At 39.6% G+C, this 23,221-nt stretch overlaps 1 protein-coding gene across 2 annotated transcripts in view; it reads right to left on the bottom strand.

Annotated features, from left to right (window-relative positions):
• The window catches only part of NR1H4 (nuclear receptor subfamily 1 group H member 4), a 117,787-nt gene extending 99,727 nt beyond the window's left edge, over positions 1–18,060 (bottom strand). For both annotated transcript variants that reach the window (XM_082850070.1, XM_082850072.1), the window contains exon 1: positions 17,922–18,060. The gene's annotated coding sequence lies outside the window, so the exon portion shown is untranslated. The remainder of the gene's footprint in view (positions 1–17,921) is intronic.
• Positions 18,061–23,221: the final 5,161 nt, after the last annotated feature.

Below are 23,221 nucleotides of genomic sequence, written 5' to 3'. Positions count from 1 at the left end.
AAAGTTGGAGCAGCCATCTTGGGCCATAAGAGGAGGCTGTGTGTTGAGAATGACAGAGTAACAAGATAGAAGGGGTATGGGCTTCCCTGGTGGCACAGTGGTTAGAAATCCGCCTGCCAGTACAGGAGACATGGGTTCGAGCCCTGGTCTGAGAAGATCCCACATGCCGTGGAGCAATTGGGCACGTGTGCCACAACTACTGAAGCCCGCGCGCCTAGAGCCCGTGCTCCAAAACAAGAGAAGCCACCGCAGTGAGAGGCCCGCACACCGCAAAGAAGAGTAGCCTCCGTTCGCCGCAACTAGAGAAAGCCCACACGCAGCAATGAGGACCCAGCGCAGCCAAAAATAAATAAATAAAAGAAGTATTGTACTGTGGTATAATGGAATGTCCCTTTGACTTTGTATTTGTGATTTATTAAAAAATAAAATTAAGAAAAAAAGAAGGGGTCCAAGTCCCTGACACTGTCATGCTACTGTTTCAGTCCTGAACTACTTACACCCAGACTATTTACGAGAGAGAAACAGACTTTTCCCTTGTTTAAGCTACTTTTATTTTGGGTCTTTGTGTCAGCCACTAAAACTGTATCCTGCCTAATACTCCTCTTTACACAGATATTGGCAAACAGCATCAGCAGCAACAATAAACGCTGTGACAGGCATTCTAATCAGATTATCCATTAGAGTAAGCCCTGCTCATTTCCTTTCTATTGCTTTTTTGTTTTCCTTTTTCATGTAGAATCATTCTGCAGACTCTTATCAAGTTGATGGATCTCTATTCTTTTGGATTATAAATAAAAATTTTAGCATTTTATATGGGGTAAGATTTTTTCCAACCATTTCCAATGAATGCTTCTGAATACAAATTTAGTTTACACTTAAATTAAATTTTTCTGTTTAAATTTCATAAGCTTACAATTTTAATTTCTTTTAGATTTTTATCTTTTATAAATGTTTTTAGCATGAAGTCTTCAACCATACAGAAAAACAGAATATCTTTTTTAAAACCCCTAGAAATCACTAATCAATCAAAGTCAAGAGATCTTTAGATTTTGTCACATTTGGTTCATTTTTTTATTTGAAAGAAATAAAACCTTACATGTAGTTGAAGGCCCTGTCAACCCCCAATTCCATTCTCCTTCCTTCTTCTCTGAAGTTTGCCACTATAAATGAGCTTTGTGTGTTCTCATTCCTATGCATATTTTTACATTTTTATAATATACCAAATCACAAATGGTACACAGTACTCTTCTGTGTGCTTTCAGACTTGAAATAAATTTTATGCACATCATACTGCTAACTAACAGCAGTTTACTGTTAGTTTACTAACTGAGTTTACTTAAAAATTTTAAAAAAAAAACATGTGTTATCCATCAGTAACTAAAACTCAAAATTTTTATTAAAACTGGTAAACAGGTATATTAAAATGCTAAAAACACAATTTGTAAATTTTGTAACTATTGTATAATGAGCTGGTTTGTTGGCAGATCAATCATTTGGTGATTTTGCTTGCTTCCATGGAAAGGAAGATAAAGAGAAATACAAGATCTGAGCCATATTTAGAAGATACATTGGATAGGAATCTGTGATTGACTAAAATGTGAAGGTTAAGGGATAAGAGATGTTAAGGATTACACCTAAGTTTCTGTTCTGGACAACTGAATGAACGGCAATGCCATTCATTTCATTAAAGCAGGAGGAGGTCTGTGCATGCAATAGGACAGGATATCAGGGTTTAGGCAGAGGACTGTCAGGGAAAGTGACAAGTTTATGGAACCTGAGAAGTCTGAGATGTTTTGCAGGCATTTGCATAAATGGGGCTAAACTTCATGTAGAAGATCTGGGTTGAAGACATTGATTTTGGGGTGCTATGCTTGACATTATTTATTAACCGTCCACCAACCATACACGCCCATCTTCCTTGCTAACAGAACTCCAATTTTATTCAGGCAGTGGTGCACCCAGTTCACAAAAGAATGAATAAAAATTTAAGTCAACCCTGGTAACTCCATTTCTCTTTGTCATTGGTATGATATGTGACTCATTTCTAAGGCAAGTGAAATCCACTGAGGAACTTCTAGGAAAAATTTTCCTCCCTGATAAAGCAGAGAGCAACGTGAGAAGAAAGCTCTCTTCTGCCTTCAAAACCCCTTTCCTTCCCACTTTAAATGTGTTATATGAGAACCTGAGGTTTGGAGCTTCAGCTGCCATCTAGAAACTGGTGACATGGCTCTGTGAATGCCAGAGCTGAAAGGTGTAAAGAACCTTGGTTCTCTGAACCCCTGAACCACCCGTGGAACACACTATCTCCAGATTTCACTTCTATGAGGTACTTAATATCATCATTAGGTCATTACTGCGTCCTCTGATATTTGCCACCAAAATCTCCCTAAATAATACAGGTATCACCTGCACATCCTGGTAACTGGAGCTATAGGGTGGATGAGACCAGCAGAAAACGCCTTGGGTAGAGGTCTAAAAAATACCAATGTTAAAAGGACAGACAGAGAAGAAGGGAAGCTGCCAAGGGGTGTGAGAAAGATTAGCCCAGGAAATGTTCATAGTCCCATATAACAAAGGTAACAACAGTAGTCATACTCTAGCAGCACCACAAGGAAATAGATGAAAAGAAATGTAACTGAAAACTGTCAGTTTAGCTCCTTTATTGCAACTCTGTTCAAATATTTGGCCAAAGATAAGGTAGAAAATGGGAGCTGTAGGTTTTTATCTAAACAAAGTTTTTTTTTCAAATTCTGGGAACTTCATTCTTTTTTTCACCACATTATTCCAATCAAGAATTTGTTTGGAGTCATTCATTGATAGATAAAGTGAGCATCTTCAGATTCCATGCTTAAGAGTCTCCTATGCGTTTGGGTCATGAAATTCACTTGGCCCTGCAGAAATTATTGCTTGTCAGCATGAAGCTAGGCTAATGAATAATTTTGACAACACCACACAACAAATCAGAGAACGGGCCAAATTCAAATTTCCCTATTAGCTTCTGTTTTTGCCAAGTTTTTAATTGTGAATGGAGATGATAAGGTTATCCCTCTCCCTTCTCTTAGAATAAATATTTGTAGACTCTCTGACTTTCCATTTATTCTTTCATTGTGCTATGGGTGATTTAAGGGGCTAAGACTCTGCAGGACCATAGCATAAAAGATGAGGTCAGAGAATACTTCATATGAGATAAGAGCGCAATTTTAGAAATGTTAAAGGTAAACTAAGTTAGCACTAGGAAAAGAAAAGGTCATGGGAAAGAGCTCTGAAGTCAAACAGAATTGGTAGGAAATTTTGGCTCCACAGTTTAGAAACTGTGAGAAGCAAGTTGCTTATACTTTCCGAATCTCAGTTTTCTCTCTGCCAGATGGGGACAATAATATCAGCTCCAATTAGTCCTCTTGTTCTGAGGACTAAATCATGTCTGCAAAGCTAACACAGTGCCTGGCTTATAAGTACATTTTTGATAAATAATTAAAAGTTCTAAATCAGTACATTAATAGATTGCTTTTAATACTGGAAAAGGTTATTGAGGCTAAATATCTGTTAACTACGTTGCAAAAACATTCTCCTAAGTAGTCATCCGTTTCTTAACTTAAATATAGTGTCTTTCTTTGGGTAAAATAATTTCCATTTTTCTGCAGTCAAGTCTACCCATTCTTTCTCCTTATGGCTCCTGTGTTTATGTTTTGCTTAGGAAAGCTGTTCTAATTTTCAAGATGTAAATATGTTGTCATGTATTTTTTCCTAATAATTTCTTAGACATATCCCATTAATCTGAGACTTGGTGTTAAATTATGATCGAAACTTCTTATTTTTTTCCAAATCAATATTCAATAATCTCTCTTTTCCAACACTATTTTTTTTTTGCGGTACGTGGGCCTCTCACTGTTGTGGCCTCTCCCGTTGTGGAGCACAGGCTCCGGACGCGCAGGCTCAGCAGCCATGGTTCACGGGTCCAGCCTCTCTGCAGCATGTGGGATCTTCCCGGACCGGGGCACGAACCCATGTCCCCTGCATCGGCGGACTCTCAACCACTGCGCCACCAGGGAAGCCCTCCAACACTATTGAAATGATAATTTTACCATAGACTAAATTCCAGAAATGTATGCCTCTCTTTCCAAATGTTGTCTTCTGTTTCATTGACCAAATAATCTATTTCGACATAAGTGTCACATTATTTTAATTAAATTGCTTTATAGTATGTTTAGATATGTAGTGAAGTGAGAACCTCGTTATTCTTCTTTCTTACAAACTTTTTTATTCTGGCCCAATTTTTTCAATCAGATGAACTTTAAAATCAGTTTATTAGTTTTCCTTTTAAAAACATCCAGCTGTAATTGTTATTGGGATTGAATTAAATTGATATTTTTATGAAATTCAGCCTTCCCATCCAGATCTATTTTTTCAGACCTTCTTTTGTGTCCTTTAATAGAGCTTTCTGTACATTTCTTGTTAAGCTCATTCATATATATTTTATAGTTTTTATTGCTCTGTATAAATCTTGTTAGTTTTTTTGTACACATTTTATATTTTTATTGTAAGATAAACAGGAGTTTTATATTTTCTAATTGGTCATCACTGATACACAGGAAAGACATGGTTTCTAGCTTTTTGTATGCTCATGTATGTGACCTTCTGAATTTTTATATCAGTCTTACTAGTTTTTCTTGGATTTTTAAAAATAGTACATCAGCTTTTTACTAAAAATGACTATTTCATCTCTTCCACTCAGATAGTTATACCTTCTTCTTTTTCTCATTTAATTGTATTTTTTAAGCCCTCCAGTTTAATGTTGAAATGAAGCAGTGATAATACGCCTCCTTGTCTTTTTTCTGACTTTGGTAGGAATTCTTCTGATGTATCACCATTACACATAATGATTTTTTTCTAACTCTAGTTGTGCTAAGAGATTTTATCAGGAGCAGGCATTGACTTTCATCAAATGCTTTTTCAGGATCTATCGACTTCCATCTGCTAATAAATAGCTTTCTGAATGTCGAAGCATCCTTGTATTCCTGGGATAAACCCTACTTTGTTGTGATATATACTTTTTTCTACATTGCTAGATTTAATATGCTGATGTTTAAGATTTTTTTTCATCCATTTATAAATGGGGTGGGTGTAAATTTTCTTTTGTGTGTATGCTCTCTGAGCTCTCTCAGCTCCAAACCCACTCTTCTATACTTTGATTTGTGATGCTGGGGCTGGAACCCCACAAACCACATTTCTGCTTTGCCAACTGGTTTCTTCTTAGTCTCTGACGAACAAAGGCTAGAAGAGGAAGAAGGGACTTGCTCCTTCCAACAGCTTGCTGTGATCTTCTGTCTGCTTCCTTTTCCTGTGTGCAGTATCCTGGCAACACTTCTTCACTCAGCCAGGGCAGTTTCTTCCCATACCAATAGCTGAATCCAGTTTGTTGTTTTTCTAACACTTGCAGAACCAGCCTCAGTATCCACCATGCCCCGCCATCCCCACCACTCAGATACACCAGCACAGGTGTGACAGCAGCCTCTCTTCAGAGGTCCAAGTTTCCATTCATGGGGACCCTTCTCTATACTTCTATATTTTAATACATTCAACTTCCTTTCTTTATTCCTTCACACCCTAGTGTGTAAACTGCTTTCTGCAGCTGCTACAATTCTGATACCTTAGACTTCTCTTTCTATCCTTTTGGTTACCTGGGTAACAACTGTACATCTACTTATCAATTCCTTCCATCATTTTCAACAATTGGCAAGGTTTCTGTCTCTGGCTGGACCTTCATTGGTCCGCTATGCTTGTCTGGCTTTGGGTCTGGTAGCCTCTTTGAATGAATTAGAAAGCTTTTCATATTTTTTCTATCTGTAGTTTGAAGTTCAATAAAACTTTCCTATAGGTACTTCTGGGCCTGGTGCCTTTTAATAGGTATATATTGAAGTTAATTTTCAATTTCTTCTATGAATATCGGTCTATTTGATTTTTCTATATCTTCTTGAATCAATTCTGTTAATCTATATTTTCCAAGAAAATCATCCATTTCAACTTTATTTTCAAATTTGTTCCTATTAAGCTGTTCACAGTATTCTCTTAAAATTTTACTATCACTCATATTCTAATTTGCCTGGTTATAGAATTTTAGATTCAAAATAAAATTCTTTCAGGTCTCTGAAAATTTGGTCAGCTGTCTTTTAGCATTCTGCCAATGAGAAGTCTGTTACTACTCAGCTTCTCTTTCTTTTGTAGAGAGAGCTTCCCTTTCTCTTTTCTCCCTTTGTAGAAGGTTTCCATTTTTTCTTTATTCTTTTAGAGTTAAGAATTTTCACAGAGTGGATTTGGTTGCATTCATTCTGCTTGTAATTCTTTGGGCCCTTTCAGTGTAAGACAAAGTGTTTATTCAGTTTTAGAGGTTTTTTTCCAATTGCTTTGATAATCTTTGGTAATTTCCCCTCTGTGTCTGGAAATCTTATCATATGAATATTGGATCAACTTCTGCTACCACCGCTGATGGAGTAACAGAGACTGAATATATGCTCTTGCCCTAAACAACTAGAAAACTAGACAAAATATATGAAACAAAGGTTTGTTTTTTTTTTAGACATGGATAATAGAATTCAGGACTATCATCCCTGAGAAAAGTGAAAGAAATGAGGTGAGCCTTATGATTGGCCAAACTTCTTCAGGGAGGCAGTTTCCAGGCCACAGTGCAGGGAGGATATAGCCAAACAGAGCTCACTTGGCAATCTGGCTGAGCTGAGGAGACAGAAGTCAGAGTTTCGGGAGGTACTATTCCTCAGCTATCAGATTCATAAAAATTAAAAATTATGACCACATTTTCTGTTAAGAAGACTGTTGAAAAACAGGCACTCTCATACCCGCTGGTGGGGATACAGATGGTAAAATTCTTCACGAAGAAAATTTGGCAACACATTACAATAACTATATATGTGCTTATCTTTTGAACCAACAATCCCAATTCTAGAAATCTACCTTGAAGATACACCTTCAACAATAAAAAATATATATATACATATACTCATTTGGTTATCCATTCCATCGTTGTTTACAACCGCAAAATACTGAACAACCTAAATGCTCAAATATAGGAGACTAGTTGGATGAACTATGACACATTCACACAACGAAATGTTACGCTGCTATAAAAAAGAAGGGGAAGGTTTCTATGAGCTGATACTACTATGAGTATTCTCCGGGATATATTGCTAAATGAAAAAGAAGCCAATTACAAAAGAATGTATATAGTGTGCTACCTTTCCTGTAAGAAAGAAGTGTATGAGAAAACATACATGCCTCTGTGCAAAAGAAATCCAGGAAAGATAAACCAGGAACTAATGAGATTGTTACCCGTGAGGAGTGGGTGGGATGAGGTGGAAAGAATGGGGGAAGGGATTTGGGGTAGTGGGGATGAGGTAGGTAGTAATACTTCCTTTGGACAGCCTTGACTCTTAGAATCATAGTAATGTTTCATATGACAAAAATAATCAATTAACATCAACTCATCATAAGATGAGTGTATGAATGAGAGCAGGGGGGCAGTGGTTGGGGGGGGGCGACCCAAAATGGAATACAGTAGTAACAAGTGAATCTGTATTATAGGTGAATAATATAGCCACACTTGCTGCACCCCTGTGAAGCCAAATCAGAATCCAAACCATACAGCAAGGATTTACTGTTCAAGCCTAAGACTGCCTTTTAGCCAGAGACCTAACTTTGTCCTCTTGCTTTTCTATGCCTGAATGCCTGGAGCCCTCCAATAGTTTTACTGGGTTTCAGTTATTTGTAATCATCCTAAGTGACATCCTCAGTTAGCATCTGGAGAAGCTACTATCTACTATTGGGCCCAGGACCATGCCCTGCCAAACTGGGGGCAGAGGAGGAAAGAGACGGACATAGGGTTGGCGGAAAAGGAAATTCTTCTCCTACGAAATAAAGGGCACTGAGGTGGATGAAAAGATTTCATAATCATCAGTTTCTAGATGACTTTCAAATGCTCTTCAGGCTCATTAACACAGATTAATTATAGTTAGCCCTTTCCGTTTAATCAAAGTTAGAAGAGAAGCAGGCACAGGTTTTAAAAGCCTGGTGAGAAACTGAATAAGTGAGTGCTTAAGTGACTCACCGTTGGGGACCTTCAACTCTCAGCTTATCATCATAATGTGTTAGGTATAATGCTGAGAAATGATCAATAATCAAGAAGTCATTTTTTTTAACCTTTAAAATACCGACCTGCTGATTTCATGTTTAGCGATTTCTCTTGAGGAAATCATCAGTCACACACAAATATTTACGTACAAAGATTGCAGCATTATTTTTCATAGCATGAAAATAGAAATGATATACACAATAGAGCAATAACTAAAGACATTATGCTGCAGCTATACTGTGGTACATTGTGCATCTATTAAAAATGCCTTCCAAAACCATTTAATGACATGGGGAAATACTCAGAATATTAGAAAAATAATGCTACAAGGAAGTTTGGTGGTATTATGCCGCTTGCTAACAGAGAAATGCTGGGTATCAATAGCTCAGAGGTATTATCATTACGGTAGGCTTTTTTAAAAAGCAGAATATGGGGCTTCCCTGGTGGCGCAGTGGTTGAGAGTCCGCCAGCCGATGCAGGGGACACGGGTTCGTGCCGCCGTCCGGGAAGATCCCACATGCCGCGGAGGGGCTGGGCCCGTGAGCCATGGCTGCTGAGCCTGCGTGTCCGGAGCCTGTTGCTCCGCAACGGGAGAGGCCACAACAGTGAGAGGCCCGCGTACCGAAAAAAAAAAAAAAAAAAAAGCAGAATATGTATTCTGTACAGTTAAAGCAATATATGTGTGTGTGTGTATACATATACATTGCTCTATATGTGTATTTATATTTTTTGTATGTATGTACATATAGACACTCATAGAAAAACAGCCTAGAACAAGGAAGAAAAAAATGACTAGATGGAAATACAGGGAAATAGTAAAGATAAAAATGATTATCTTTAGGTAATAGAAACTGTGGATAATTATTTTCTTATTTATATTTTAGATATTTCCCAGATATCCTGCATTAAACATGAGTTACTTTTACTAATTCCAAGTTTCCTATTGCTCAAGCCAATGATCCTAGAGCCATATGGACCTTTTCCCTCTAAAATCCCATATCCAATCCATCAGCAAACCTGTCAACTCTACCTTCAAAGAAGTTCTGAATCTATTTGCTCACTAACCTCCTCCCCTTATAATGGTCCACATCATCATCATTGGCCGCCTGGATTTCTACCACAACCTTCTTTCTGGTCTTCCTGTTTCCATACTTCCCCCCCACCCCCACCCCAGTCTCCAGAAGGACCAGAAGGAGGGGTTATAAGAGAAAACTACAGGGAGTAAAACAGAGTCCATTTAGAGCAACAAGCTAAAGTATAAAAGAGGAGCATTTCTAATGGGGGAATTGCAGAAAAGACTGATAATTTGAAGGCACTCTGACATCACATATGAAGTTATAGTCCTATTCTGCTTAAATTACGCACCGCATCTCCCATTATCCACACAAAACACATAGCAAAAATCTCTTATCCATAGTAACCTTGAGTAGTGGTACTTTGGGTTGCTTGTGGTCAATCCATTCAGATCTAGCAGAGAAAAAGTAGGAGACAAGATGACAAATGAAGAGCAGGGAAGACACTGGAGTAAGAAGTGACCAACAGGAATCCTCAGAAAGCTTGGTAGGGTGCTGAATTTCCTACACCCCATGCAATGGGGTCTGGAGACATTTTATTCCTAAATGAACAGAAAAGGGGACCTCAAAAGTCTGGGGAACGTAAGGACACCCACTCAGGCATTTATGTTACATTAATATAATGTCAGGAAAAAGATGGGCTGGACAGATGCCATTTCTGCTTTGTTTTCTAATTGGCTTCATGTGAATATCTCATAAGTAGAGGTAGTATCTCATTCACCTTCATATGCCCTACACCTATCACAGGACCTGCCACAAAACAGGTCTCAGAAAACAGCCATAAGATGAATGGACTAGTGAATTGTGAAGGAAGGAAGGAGGGAAGGAAGGAAGGAAGGAAGAGAGGGAGGGAGGGAGGGAGAGAGGAGGAAAATGAATGAATGAATGAACGAACAGATAACAATAAGAATAACTAGTACTTCTGGAGAATTTTCTTACCATGTACTATTCTAAGTGCTTTCATGTATTAATTCATTGACTTGAGATTAGAATTCAATTCCCCCGGGCTTTATGTACCGCGTCTATTTTCATTATCAGCTTCACCAGTGATCAGATTCACGCTGCAAAGAAACTCTCTAATGAGACCAATTAAAAAAGCAGATGTCCTTAATTAAAAGGAGGCTGCTCATCAAAGCTGTTCTTACATAAGTTGTCCAGGTGCTGCTGGCTTATGAAAGTGCATATGAGCACAAGAGGCTAGAAACTCCGAGGGGATGTCCTCATTATTCCATTACATGAACAACTAGAAGTGACAGGCTAAGTCAAAGCAAAGTAATTACCCTGTTAATTTAGGCCTCCCCCAAAGCTGCTTGTCTTGGCAGTTGTCTTAGTTCACTAATAATAAACCTAACATACTTATATTTTTTCCCCAAAAAGTCTTGAGTACATTCTCTTCCATTTAGTCATTTGAGTTTATTGAGCACCTACTATGTGCCAGGCACCATTCTAAGTGCCTGAGTAGAGCAGTTATCCAAACAAAGTCACTGCTCCCATGGAGATCACATTGTCTCACAATTGAGACAGCAGAACAGTAATCCCCATGTTACAGAAAAAGAACTTGGGGCTCAGAGAGATTAAGTAACTCTGACCATGATCAAATGGAGAGACAGCACTAGATTCTGATTCTTGATACTTAGAATTTTAAATATTGTATCTTGATTGTTTTGATGAAATAGTTTAAAGTATTTTGGTTCCTCCTCAGGCTGTAAAATATTTTGCCATGTGTCGCACACACACTGTGAAGATTCTTGAACCCTGCATTCCCTTGTGGCCGTGTTGCTTAGAAGATTTAATGGGGAGGTGCCTACTACAAAGCCACTGGCATCCTTGATTCCTCTCTATCAAATCCCTCAGCAAATCTTATCCAGAACCCAGTCACTTCCCTCTCCCTCCACTGCTACCACTCTGGTCTAAGCCATCATCATCTCTTGTCTAGATCATTGAAGAAGGCTCCTATCTGGGGTGACCATCCTTCTCCCCCTTCACTTTCCTCACCACAACAGCCACAGGGATACTTTTAACGTGTAAATCTGATCCTGTCACTCCTCTACCCCAAATCCTACAAAGACTCCCCCATTTCACTGAGAGTAAAAGCCAACCAATATCTTTACAGTAACCTACAAGGCCCTGCACAGTCTGGACCCTGTTTCACCTGACCTCACCTCCCACCATTCTCTGCTGTCACTCTAGCCATTGTCATCATACTGGCCTTCTCACTGTCTCTCAAACCCATAGGGCATGTTTCCACCTCGGAGCCTTTGAACTAGCTCTTCTCTCTGCCTCAAACATTTCACCGCAGATATCTGCATCTTCAGCTCCTTCAAGTCTTTGCTCAAGTATTACCTTAATGAAGCTTGCCCTGACCACTCTATTTGATCTTGCCCCTTAGCTTGTTCTATTTATTTTCCTCATCACAAATATCACTTTCTTAAAAAACTACTTAAATTGTTTCTATATTATGCTCATTGTCTTTCTTCTCCCACAAAGGCAGGAATTTTTCTTCCTTTTTTAAAACATATCCCAGAGGTTAGACTAATGTAGGCACCCAGTAAATATTCAATATCCTTATCATTATTATTATCATCATCATTATTATTTGTGAATGTCAAGGGGCAGGAACTAAGAGACTTTTAGAGAAAGAGGTTTTCCCACCTGGAGATACTAGACTTCAGAGAAAGAGAGCAAAGATTTTCATGGTCCAAATAATGAGATTTGAATCCTAGCTCTGCCATTTACTTAAAGTTTGGGGCAAGTTAGCCTCTGTGAGTCTCAGGTCTCTTGAATGTAGAAGGAAAAAATAATATCTATCTCAAAGGTCACACTGCTGATGAAGCGATGTAATATATGTGTAGAAAATGTCCAGTGTAATCAGAGTACAATTAATGTGAACTCTCTCAAATTAGTGCTAGTTTTGTTTTACTCTGGCAGATTCTTATTTAACAGCGTGGCTTACTTCCCCTTTTGGAGCCTCATTTCACACAACTATGTAATAAAAAGTTCCTTGAGATGTTCTCTTTCACTGGCTTGGAGAGTTCCAAGGGGGCTGGTGGGAACATTGGGCCTCACAAGACATTGCTTCACTCTTCCTGATGGGTTAGCTAATCTGCCGCTGTTCGTTACTGAGCCTTTTAAAAGTCAACAGATAATAACAGGAGATAAATAAAACCTTTGTCACTTACTGCTGCCTCAGTTTTACACAGGTGCTGCCAAAAAGAGTTGCAACAGGAACCTTTGAACAGTAGTCCAGTCAAATGGTATGTGCTGATAAACATTTGTTTAAAATGAAGCTCTTTTATTTTTTCCTGGAATTTCTCGGTAATTAACCAACTGCATTAACCAAGATCCTTTTAGACAGCTGTTTAGGGTAATTGTTCCCAAACTTCTTACCACGAGGCACCCCCCCTTTCCCCATAACCTCCCCCCACATAAACCAAAGTTTCTGAATTTTTTTTCTACCAAATAAACTGATGCATCTAAGTGATAATGCCTGTATTTTTTTTATATTAGTCAAACTAATAAGTATAGTCAAAGACTTATGCTCACTAGAACTTTTGATCACCATGAGTTAGACATACTTTCATACTGCATGGGTATCCTTCCAGTCAAAAACAAAGAAATTTGATATTTCAGATAGCCTGAGCAGCCTAATTTGAAGTATATTCATTCTGCATATATTTAATGAACATCTATTATGTGGCAGATGCAATTCTAGGTGCTGGAGATATAGCAGTGAACACAACACATCAAAGTTCTTACCCTCTTGGAGTTTGCATTTTAATGAAGATAGACAATAAGCAAGATAAATAAATAAAATATATAGATAGAATAAGTTCTAAGGGAAACAAAGCAAGGAGGGAGATGGGATGTGAAAAGCACAGTGTAGGTACAGGGGTGTTCTTTTCCCAAGAAGCTGATATTGGAGCAAAGATCTGGAGGAGGGGACAGAGTGATCCATTGAGATCCCTGGGAGAAGAGGGGCAAGCAAGGAGAACAGGCCCCGAGGAGACAGCATGCCCAGCGTGGTTGAATATCAACTGGAAGGCAGGGCAGCTGAGACAAAGCATGGAACCAGGAGACACAGAACAGACTGAAGAAAGTCTCAGAGTTTGTGCTCAGGATTGTCTTTTACTATGAGTGAGAAGGGAGCCACTGGAGCATTTTGAGAAAAGGAATGGCCTGGTTTTCCATTTTAATGGCATCATTCTAACATTTGTGTGAACCAAAGGGATGTTTCCAGTAGTATCCTTGAGATATTGAAGATGGCTCACGAACGTAGTAAAGGCAATCTCAATACTGCAGGGCTTAGGCACTATTCATAAAAGGCAAAAAGTAGAAATAATCCAAATAACTGATGAATAGATAAACAAAATGTGGTATATCCATATAATATTATTCAACCATGAAAAGGAATAACGTACTGATATATGCTACAACATGGATAAACCTTGAAAAAATTATGTGAAATGAAAAAGGTCCATCACAAAAAGCCATATATTATATGACTCCATGTATATGAAATGTTCACAGTATGCAAATCCATAGAGACAGAAACTAGATTAGTGGTTGCCAAGAGATGGGGAGGGGGGAATGAGGAGTAACTGAATGGGTACAGGGTTGTTTTGGAGTGATAAAAATGTTCTGGATTAGACAGTGATGTTGGTCCCACAACCTTTTGAATATATGAAAAGCCACTGAATTGTATACATTAAAAGAGTGAATGTTATAGTACATGAATTATATCTCAATTTAAAAAATAAAGGATTTAGGCTTTTGGAAACTGGTACCAGGTAAATGTCTTTTTCTCTCTGCTCTTTTCCCTGTCACTCAGGCAACACACAGCACTATGTGAATTTAATTCTGTGAAATTGGTCAATATAAATGCTCACCGGAATAATTTAACCCAGGAGAGTGAGGCCACCCTTCTCTTCCAGCTGGGACACTATTGACCCATCATCATGAGTTGTGTCTTGCTTCTTTTTTCCAAATGCCTTTCACATCTACCTTTGACTTTATGTTCCCATCACCGTGACCCTTATCCACTTCACCTGGATAAATGCACCAGCACGGCTACGGTACCCATCTCTTTCCTTTTCCTGCCTCTAATCTCCAATCCTTTCTTACAGAACAATCCTAAGACATCACTTTTATCACTCCTGTGCCCCACTTAAGAATATAAAGTTGCTTTCTTAAATGATAAGATTTCCCATGTCAGAGTATATATTTGCTGATTAAAAAAACAAAAGATTCATCATTTTACTATGATATTGTGTCGCTTCTGCCTTAGATGTGGACTTTAGATGCTGAAATGTTAGAAGATATCTTGCTGATTTACATGGAAAATGGAATACAGTATTTCAAATCAGCTAGTTTGGAAAATTCAGGAAGAATGGTCGATGTACCAACCACTTATCGAATCAAGTTTACAAGCCTATTCCTGGCATGACTCATTCGGCAACACCCATTTGCTTTCCCTCTTGCACCTCCTAGGTCCACTCTGACTGGGAGGCCATCTTCTTTCCTCCACATCTCTAAATCTTGCCTTCGCTTTAATACCCAGCCCTGGTTCCTGCTCTTCTCTGAGGTTTTCAGGCTAGGCCAGTGGTCTGTGGGATCCCTTGGCTTTTCCAGTTGTCTGGAGTGCAGCCTGGGCATCACCCCACAACCTCCAGGTGGTTCTAAAGTGTTGCCAAGGTTGAGGACCATTATGGTAGACACATTCTCGTCCCCAAACATATAGGAATCAACAAGACAGACAAAGCCTTAGCTCCCATAGAACTTAATACTCCAGTGGGAAAATAAGCAATAAGCATATTTTTAAAAAATAAGGTAATTTCAGAGAGTGATAAATAAAATAAATAAAAGCATATAAGTAATAAAGAGTTGCTAAGAAAGTAGAAGAGGCAACTTAAGACATTCTGAGGGTTCTTATATGTAGAATATAAAATAGTCAAACTCGTAGAAGCAGAGTGGAATGGTGGTTACCAGGGGCTGATTGCGGGGGGTGGAGGGGGGTGAGCAGGTGATGATTAAAGGATACAAAATTTCAGTTATGCAAGATAAATTCTGGAGATCTACTATACAGCATAGTGCCTAGCCAACTATATTTTGTATTGTATACTCAACATTTACTAAGTATAGATCTTATGTTAGGTGTTCTCACCACACACTAATAATAATAATAAGGGTGGGAGAAAACTTTGGGAGGTGATGGATGTGTCTGTGACACTGATGTTGGTGATGGTTTCAAGGGTGTGTACTTCTCCCCAGACTCATAGAGCTGTATACATTAAATATGTATAGCTTTTTAATATGCCAATCATACCTCAATAAAGTATTTTTCTAAAAATATATATTCTTAGTGACATTTAACTAAGACTTGAGTGACAACAAGGAGCCAAGATATGAGGAAGGAGCACTTGAGACAGAGAGAACAAGGTGAGGCTGTTGGAGTGACAGAAAGGAGGGCAAGGAACAAAGGGAAGCATGGAACAATACAAGATTGAAAAGGAAGTCAGATGATGTAGGGACTTGGGGGCCATAGTGAAAATTTTGTTTTTATTTAATTGTGATAATAAGGTTGCCTGCAAAGATGATCACTATAATCCTTGCAACCCTACATGGATGTCCCTTTGCAAGGTGATTTTGAGGCTCCTCCCATCAAGACATGAAGGCTATCTTCCCTCTCCTTGAACTGGGGCTGGCTCTGGAACCAAGAGAATCTGGAGGAAGTGACATTGTGAGGTAACTTAGACTTGGCCTCAAGAGACCCCTATGGCTTCCATTCTCTCCTTTTTACAATGCTGCCCTGCCTCCGCTGTATAAAGAAGCCTGGTGTAGCCAACTGGAGGTTGCGAGGCCATGTGGTGGAGAACCTGGGCACCACAGGCAACAGCTAGCACCAACGGCCAGTAAGGCCATGTAGGTCACCCAAACCAAGTCAAGCACAAGATGACTGTAGTCACAGGGGTGACCCCAGGGGAGACCAACAGAACGGCCTGGCTGAGCCCAGCCAAAATCACTGACACGTAGAGCTGTGAGCCAGTACATAGTTTTGTGTTTCAAAACCATGAAAATTTAGTGGTGGTTTGTTCTGCAGTGATAGAAAAGTAATGCAGAAATCTCTGGAGTTTTAAATAAGGAGTGAAGTAACATTTGTATGGGTTTTTTTTTTTTGCGGTACGCAGGCATCTCACTGTTGTGGCCTCTCCTGTTGCGGAACACAGGCTCCGGACGTACAGGCTCAGCGGCCATGGCTCACAGGCCCAGCGGCTCCGCGGCATGTGGGATCTTCCCGGACCGGGGCACGAACCCATGTCCCCTGCATCAGCAGGCGGACTCTCAACCACTGTGCCACCAGGGAAGCCCAACATTTGTATGTTTTAAAGACCAGTTTCATCCCAAATACATTGATGAATCCATCCACAAAAGCTATGGTCTTCAATCTCTCTAAGAGATAAAAATATTATGGCCTTCATTAGAGAGAGAGTGCAGCTCACAGGGCTATGTTGGACCACTGGGACCTTAAACCCTTCTCTACAAAATGAAATCTTATCCTCAAGCATATTAAAACCGTGTGAAACCACAAACACTGGACAAAAAAGAGCCAAAAGTCATTTGATTCTTTACCCCATTTCAGCCAAAAATAGAATGAGAGAAATTCTGATGAAAACCAGGATCACATTTTAGACCAGAACTCATTATGAAATGTGTTCCTAAAGAAGATTAAAAAGGAAGAATCTGCAAACCCCAAACCACGGAGTTTCAATTCCATGTTATGTTGAAATAATCAAGGAAGCATTACATCATTCTTAAAAATGTGAAAGATTGAAAGATGATTTTTGAACATGCATTCTTGGGAACAACTTTAAAACAACCAGCGCTGTCAAAATATAAAAAGCTATTTGTGAAAAAAAAATTCTGTAATTAGTGAAAGCCAAGATGCTTGCTCTTGCTGTGCATAATTATTTGATCTGCAGAGAAATGGGATTCACTTTGGTTATATAAATAGCATTATTTTTAATGGTTCCTTAAGTGATAATATTCAACCAGCCTTTATGGCTATTTATTCACAGTACCTCATAGTATTTTCCATTAATTTCTCAAGGATGTCAACATTATCTTCCTGGGGTGCTCATCATCATGATTTAGTACATATCATGGTCAAATGTTACATGGCTCGAAAGAACACTAAGCAAGTACTTTCAAAATGAGTTCATCTACTTCATGCCAATATCTTATAATCACTACTGGGAACAGTGGGAAAAGATGGTAGAGAAATAAGTTGGAGAAGTTCCTGCCTACATGACTGCCCCAGCACTCCATCCAAGCTTTCCCACTGGATCTATTACAGTAGAGAAAGAAGAAGAAAGTGGGTATGGAAAAGGCCCAGAAAGAAGAGAGAAGAATCCAAAGGAAGTAAGGAGATGGGAGAGATGAGAAATATGATAGAAAATAAACAAAAGAAGTTAGATGAGGGAAAAAAGGGAATATGAGAAGGCCAGGTGCTTGAGCTAGAGAACTAGGCTTCTACAGGGGCACTTCAGGCAAGGACTACAAATTAGGAGGGTTCCTTCAATTTAGCACCGGTAGGTCATTCTGGCAAATCTTCGCCTCCCTTGGATCACGGACACCTTTGAGAATATGACAAGAGTTATAGAAGATTATAGATAAGTCTTCTCTCCAGATGAAAGTGAACATATGCAACTTACCATTTAGTTCATATTTTCTGCGGGTGTTTGTGGACCCCAAGCTGAGAAGTCTGCAGGTCTCGGGTAGCTACACCACACCAACACAATCCAAAACAGTAATGGCTTTACCGGCTTCAGGATCTGACTTTAATCGCTCCTCCTTTCCCGTAATATTCTCTCCGTATGGCATCTGTGGCAACGTTAGAGCTTCACCAGCAAAGTCTCGGCCTCCTGTCCCGGTTTTGATACGGGAGTTTAGTTCTGCTCAGCCACAAGCCTGACTGAAAGGTGGCTCCATCCACCCCCACCCGAGAAAGTGGAGGAGGAAAAGGAAGTGGATTCACCTGGCAGCAGCCCTGCAGCTTGTTTGCCCGGATTCTACAAATGTTACTCTACAGATGGCTGAAAGGGTCAAAGGTCTCTCACATCCATGGTATATCTAAGTTATTTGACTTCACTTGAACTTTATTTCAGAATCCAGACATTATGAGTAGATATGTATATGTAGAGTGATAAAGTTAATTCATTTATCAGGACCCCAAAATGGAGGCCACCCCAGGGACCCCACCCACACCACAAACGCAAACCTGTCAGTCTGCACTTAACAGGACACACCTGTCAAAGAAAACTAACACCAAGCAACCCTCCAACTCAGCTTTAGCAAGCTCACCTCACTCTAGAAAATAGGACCTGCAGGCCTTATTAGGAAATCCCCGACCTGCTAGCCAAGCTCACCCTGCTTCCCAGTTGCCTCTTCTAACATTCTGTAAAATTCTCTCTTGCCCAAAATCCCTTGGAAGATTGCTTCGCTGCTAGTGAGCATTGAACTCCCCCGCAATCCATGGGTTGTTTTCCCTTGAATAAAGGACACCAAAGTTGTTACTAAATTGTTTGTTTTGTCATTTGATGGGGGGTGGGGAGGGGGAGAAGGCGGAGAGGGGAAGGGACAAAAGGAGAGAGAGAAGAAAGATAATATTACTTTGTGCTAGTTCTATGTTTGAAGTGTTTTCAAGTTGTGGAATTGTAGTCACCTATCCACTTCAGATGTAACTTTTAAAGAAATGCATTTCAAAGCCACCTTGAAATGTGGCCACAGTTCTGCATTATCTGCTCTGTTATTGTTGCTAATGAATTTAACTAACCAGGTACTAACTGAATGATAAATGATATAGAAATGATAAGTCAGGTGAATTTTTCCTTGAAAATATTTCTTACAGATGAAGTCAAGGATTTATAATCAAGAACTCCTGTTTATAATAGTGAAAAATGAAAAATTGCCTAAAATGTCTAACAACTGGTCTAGGCACATAATATGAAATAATACCATTCAGCCATTTAAAAAAATCATATTCTCATTGGTTTGAATATGGAGCAATGGGAACTCATATTCATAGATAGTGGGAAAGTAAAGTGGCAGAACCACTATGGAAAAGTGTTTGGTAGCTTCTCACAAAAGTACATGTACACCTTCCCTATGACCTGGCAATTTACTTCTAGAGAAATAAAAACATATGTCCACGAAAAGACAAGAGTGTTTACAGCAGCTTTATTCACAATAGTCCTCTCCCCACCAAATTGGAAACAATCCAATGGCCATAAATAGGAGAACACATTTTGACACAGCCATACAACGTAATATTACATACCAATAAAAAAAGGAACTAGGGGGCTTACCTGGTGGCGCAGTGGTTGAGAGTCCGCATGCCAACGCAGGGGACGCGGGTTCGTTGCCCCGGTCCGGGAGGATCCCACATGTCGCGGAGCGGCGAGGCCCATGAGCCATGGCCCCTGGGCCTGCGCGTCCGGAGCCTGTGCTCCACAACGGGAGAGGCCACAACAGTGAGAGGCCCGCGTACCGGAAAAAAAAAAAAAAAAAAGGAACTAGGGATAAACACAATAGCAAAGACCAATTTTTAAAATATTATACTCAGGGAAAGAAGTAGGATTCAAAAGAGTTTGTTCTGTATGATTCCATTTATATGAAGCTCAAAAATGGGCAAAGTTAATCCACATAACAGAAATCAGAATAGTGGTTACCATTAGGGAGAGGTATGCAACTATATGCACACACAAGTAAAAATCAATTGATGTATAAACCTAAGCTTTGTGCTTTTTACTTTTAAATTAAATTACTTTTAAATTTACTTTATGTAAATTATATCTCAGTAATTATTTTAAAAGCAAGCTCCCAAAGAATATTTAAAACATGGGAATTTATTATATGAGGTTAACTGCAAAAAGAAGGACATAAAACTATATATTACAGTATAATCCCATGTTGTTCAAAAATATATATGTGAAAAGACTGGAGGCATATGTGCTGAAATGTTGAGTAGTTAAATGTGCTGCAATATTAATTTTTATTCCCATGAATACATTTTTCTCTATTTTGAAATTTTCTACAAGGGAGCATATACTACATTTTTTAGAAAAAATATTTTTTAAAGTTTTCTCTAATTACACACTCTTCCCCATTTTGAGCTCCAATCCTGTCCTTGGCCCTCATTTCTAACTTATTATAGTCTCCTAACTGACCTCCTAGACTCAAGATTCTCTCTATCTAGCTCAGTCTATATCTCTGGATGTTTCTTCCTTTTTCATTTTTTTTCATTTTTACTTTTTTGGCCACACTGCATGGCTTGCAGGATCTTAGTTCCCCAACCAGGGGTTGAACTCAGGCAATGACAGTGAAAATGCAGAGTCCTAACCACTGGACCACCAGGGAATGCCCTATTTCTTCCTTTTTTAAAAAATAGAATTCTATTTTTGTGTCATGCATGCAATATCTTTTCTTCTCTTTCAGATTAAGTTTTGTTCACCTCCCTGTGATGTTGGGTTTCTTCCAAGTACCTTCCTCCCTGCCTGTGTTGAGCTGTATCTTTAGTGTTGGAAACTTTCCTGAACTCTCAGCAATCTTTGGCTGTCTACTCGTGCTGCCAAATCCAATGGTCCATTCTCAGTCTTCATCTTACTTGATCTAGCTGCCGCTTTGACACAACTGATCATATCTTAACCTTAACCTAATGATCACCCCTCGTCCAAGCCAATCTTTCTTCACTTGGCCACAGGATGCCATCCTCTATAGGTCCCCTTTCCCTAACCTGCCACCTCACTTTTCCATCTCTTCTGCTGACTCCTTCTCATCTTCCTGATATCTCTGTGCTGGAGGGCTCCCAGGGCTCAATCATGTTCATCTTGATGATCTCATCCAGTCTCGTGGCTTTAACTACCATCTGTGTGATGAGATGATGACTCACAAATGAACAGCTCCAGCTCTGACTTCTGCCCTGGATCCTAGACTGCATTCCAGGGTCCGCCTGATACTGTCACTTAGCTATCAATAGGCAAATAAAATTCCAAAATCAAACATGTCCAAAATTGCTGGTTCTTGATTCCTTCCCCCACCAATCCTGACCCTCCCCAGTCTTCTAACCTCTCAGCAAATGTTCCATCTTTCTTTAAAATATGTCCAGAACCTGACCACTTTTTAAAAACTTGGTGTTCTTTAAATATGCCAAGTGTGTTCCCACTTCAGGGACTTTGTACTTGCTTTTCTTTTAATTCCTGGAACACTTTGCCCAAATAGGCTCCTGACTTGCTCCCTCACTGCCTTTACATCTCTGCTCAAAGTCCACTACATCCCTGAACACTCAATATAACACCTCAAGCCCCACACTTCCTATCCCCTTACCCTGTTCTATTTTTGTCTTTAGCACTTAAAACCCTCCGACATACTATCTACTGAACTTACTCATCAACCTGCTTATTTTCTGTGTCTGTCCTCTGGAATGTAAGCTCTATGAGAGCAGAGACTTATTTTGTTCACTTATTTTCTATCCCTAGTGCCTGGACCATTATAGGTGCTCAATAATCGAAGTGCTCATCATAGATGCTAAATAATTGTAGAATGGCTGAATGAATGAATGAATGATGGAATTTTTATTCTCATTGGTAGGGCTTGGTGGGTGGCCTCCACAGGAAGTGATTGGGCAGGGATCTACTTATTTTGGTGGGGAAACCCCTAAATGTCAATGGCTGTAAGCCTTTCTCTTAGAAAGTGAGTTCCCATCCCTCACCCTATGAATCCTTCAGTCTCCTGCCTAAACAATAAAAGCCTGACTACCAGCATTTTGGAAGCTTGGCCCACAAAGGTGGCTGAATGTTTTCAGTGTGCAGTATGCAAACTTTTAATTAATTTCCCTTTGTTTAATGAGGTTAATTCATTCATTCATTTGACAAATATTTACCAAGTGACTATTAAATACCAGACACTGCTCTAGATACTCGAGATTCATCAGTGAAAAAAAAGACTAAAATCTCTATTTTTTGGAGCTTATATTCAGCTATGACAGGTGTTCTTGGATCCAGAGATGGCCTGTCCAGAAAATAAAGCTCCTGTTTCCCACTAGGTGTGGGGAGGGGCAGTTTCTTGGTTGAGCTCTGGAGTTATAACTACCCCTTCCATGCACTTTCAGTAGGGTTGCTAAATCAGGCAATTCTAACTTTCAGCCAGTCCTTGTGTTTTCAGCGGCCCCCCCCCCTCAAATGTCATTCTATCCACTCACTCTGTCCTCCAGAGGTACCTGGCCCTGGTGCCTTCAATTTGCAGCTTCCCCAGGGGTAGTAACACAAAAACAGCTTCCTTCTTTTTTCACTTGGTTCTGCTGAAGTCAGTGAAGGCTCAGGTATCCTCATTCAGCTTCCTAAATGTGCTTTTCTCCTCCTTTCTCTTTGTACTGGAAAGTTTATGTGCTCTTTCATTCCTTTATTATAATCTTAGAAAGTAGGTAACTACCTACATTAATCTGCCATGTTTAATCAGCCAACCTGAGCATCACCTGCAGTGTAATCTCCCTTAACACACATCAGATTTTGAAGAATATATCCATTGAGCATCTATTCTGTGCAGGGCATATACTGAGATTCTGGACAGTGTTTGTGTTTCCATTCCTAGGATGCCTCGGAGAGATTCAGGCCTCTGGTAACACCCCTGTAACTCCCCAACACACACACACACAATAAGCATTGGGTTCAGCCTTCCTATCTTACTATCTGGGTAGCCAGGGAGAATATAGAGGCCCCTGGTTCTTACATCTTACTCCAGGCCAGCCGTTGGTGAGAAGAAGGATCTCAGGTGTTCATCTGGTTTTTCACCTGTCCCCATACCGGGGTCTGGACTAAACTGCCAGAGGTCATCCCATCAGTTCCCTCACATCTCACTGAAATTCCTGGGACATTCTCCTGACTTTGAGAATTACCATTGCCTGGAATTTACTGCAGCCAGGAAAAGAGGTGGAGAACAGATTAAAAATTAAGAATTA

The sequence above is a fragment of the Leucopleurus acutus genome, assembly GCF_964270905.1.
Source record: "Leucopleurus acutus genome assembly, chromosome: 11".
NCBI lineage: Eukaryota > Metazoa > Chordata > Mammalia > Artiodactyla > Delphinidae > Leucopleurus > Leucopleurus acutus.
This window is presented reverse-complemented; position numbering and strand designations above follow the sequence as displayed.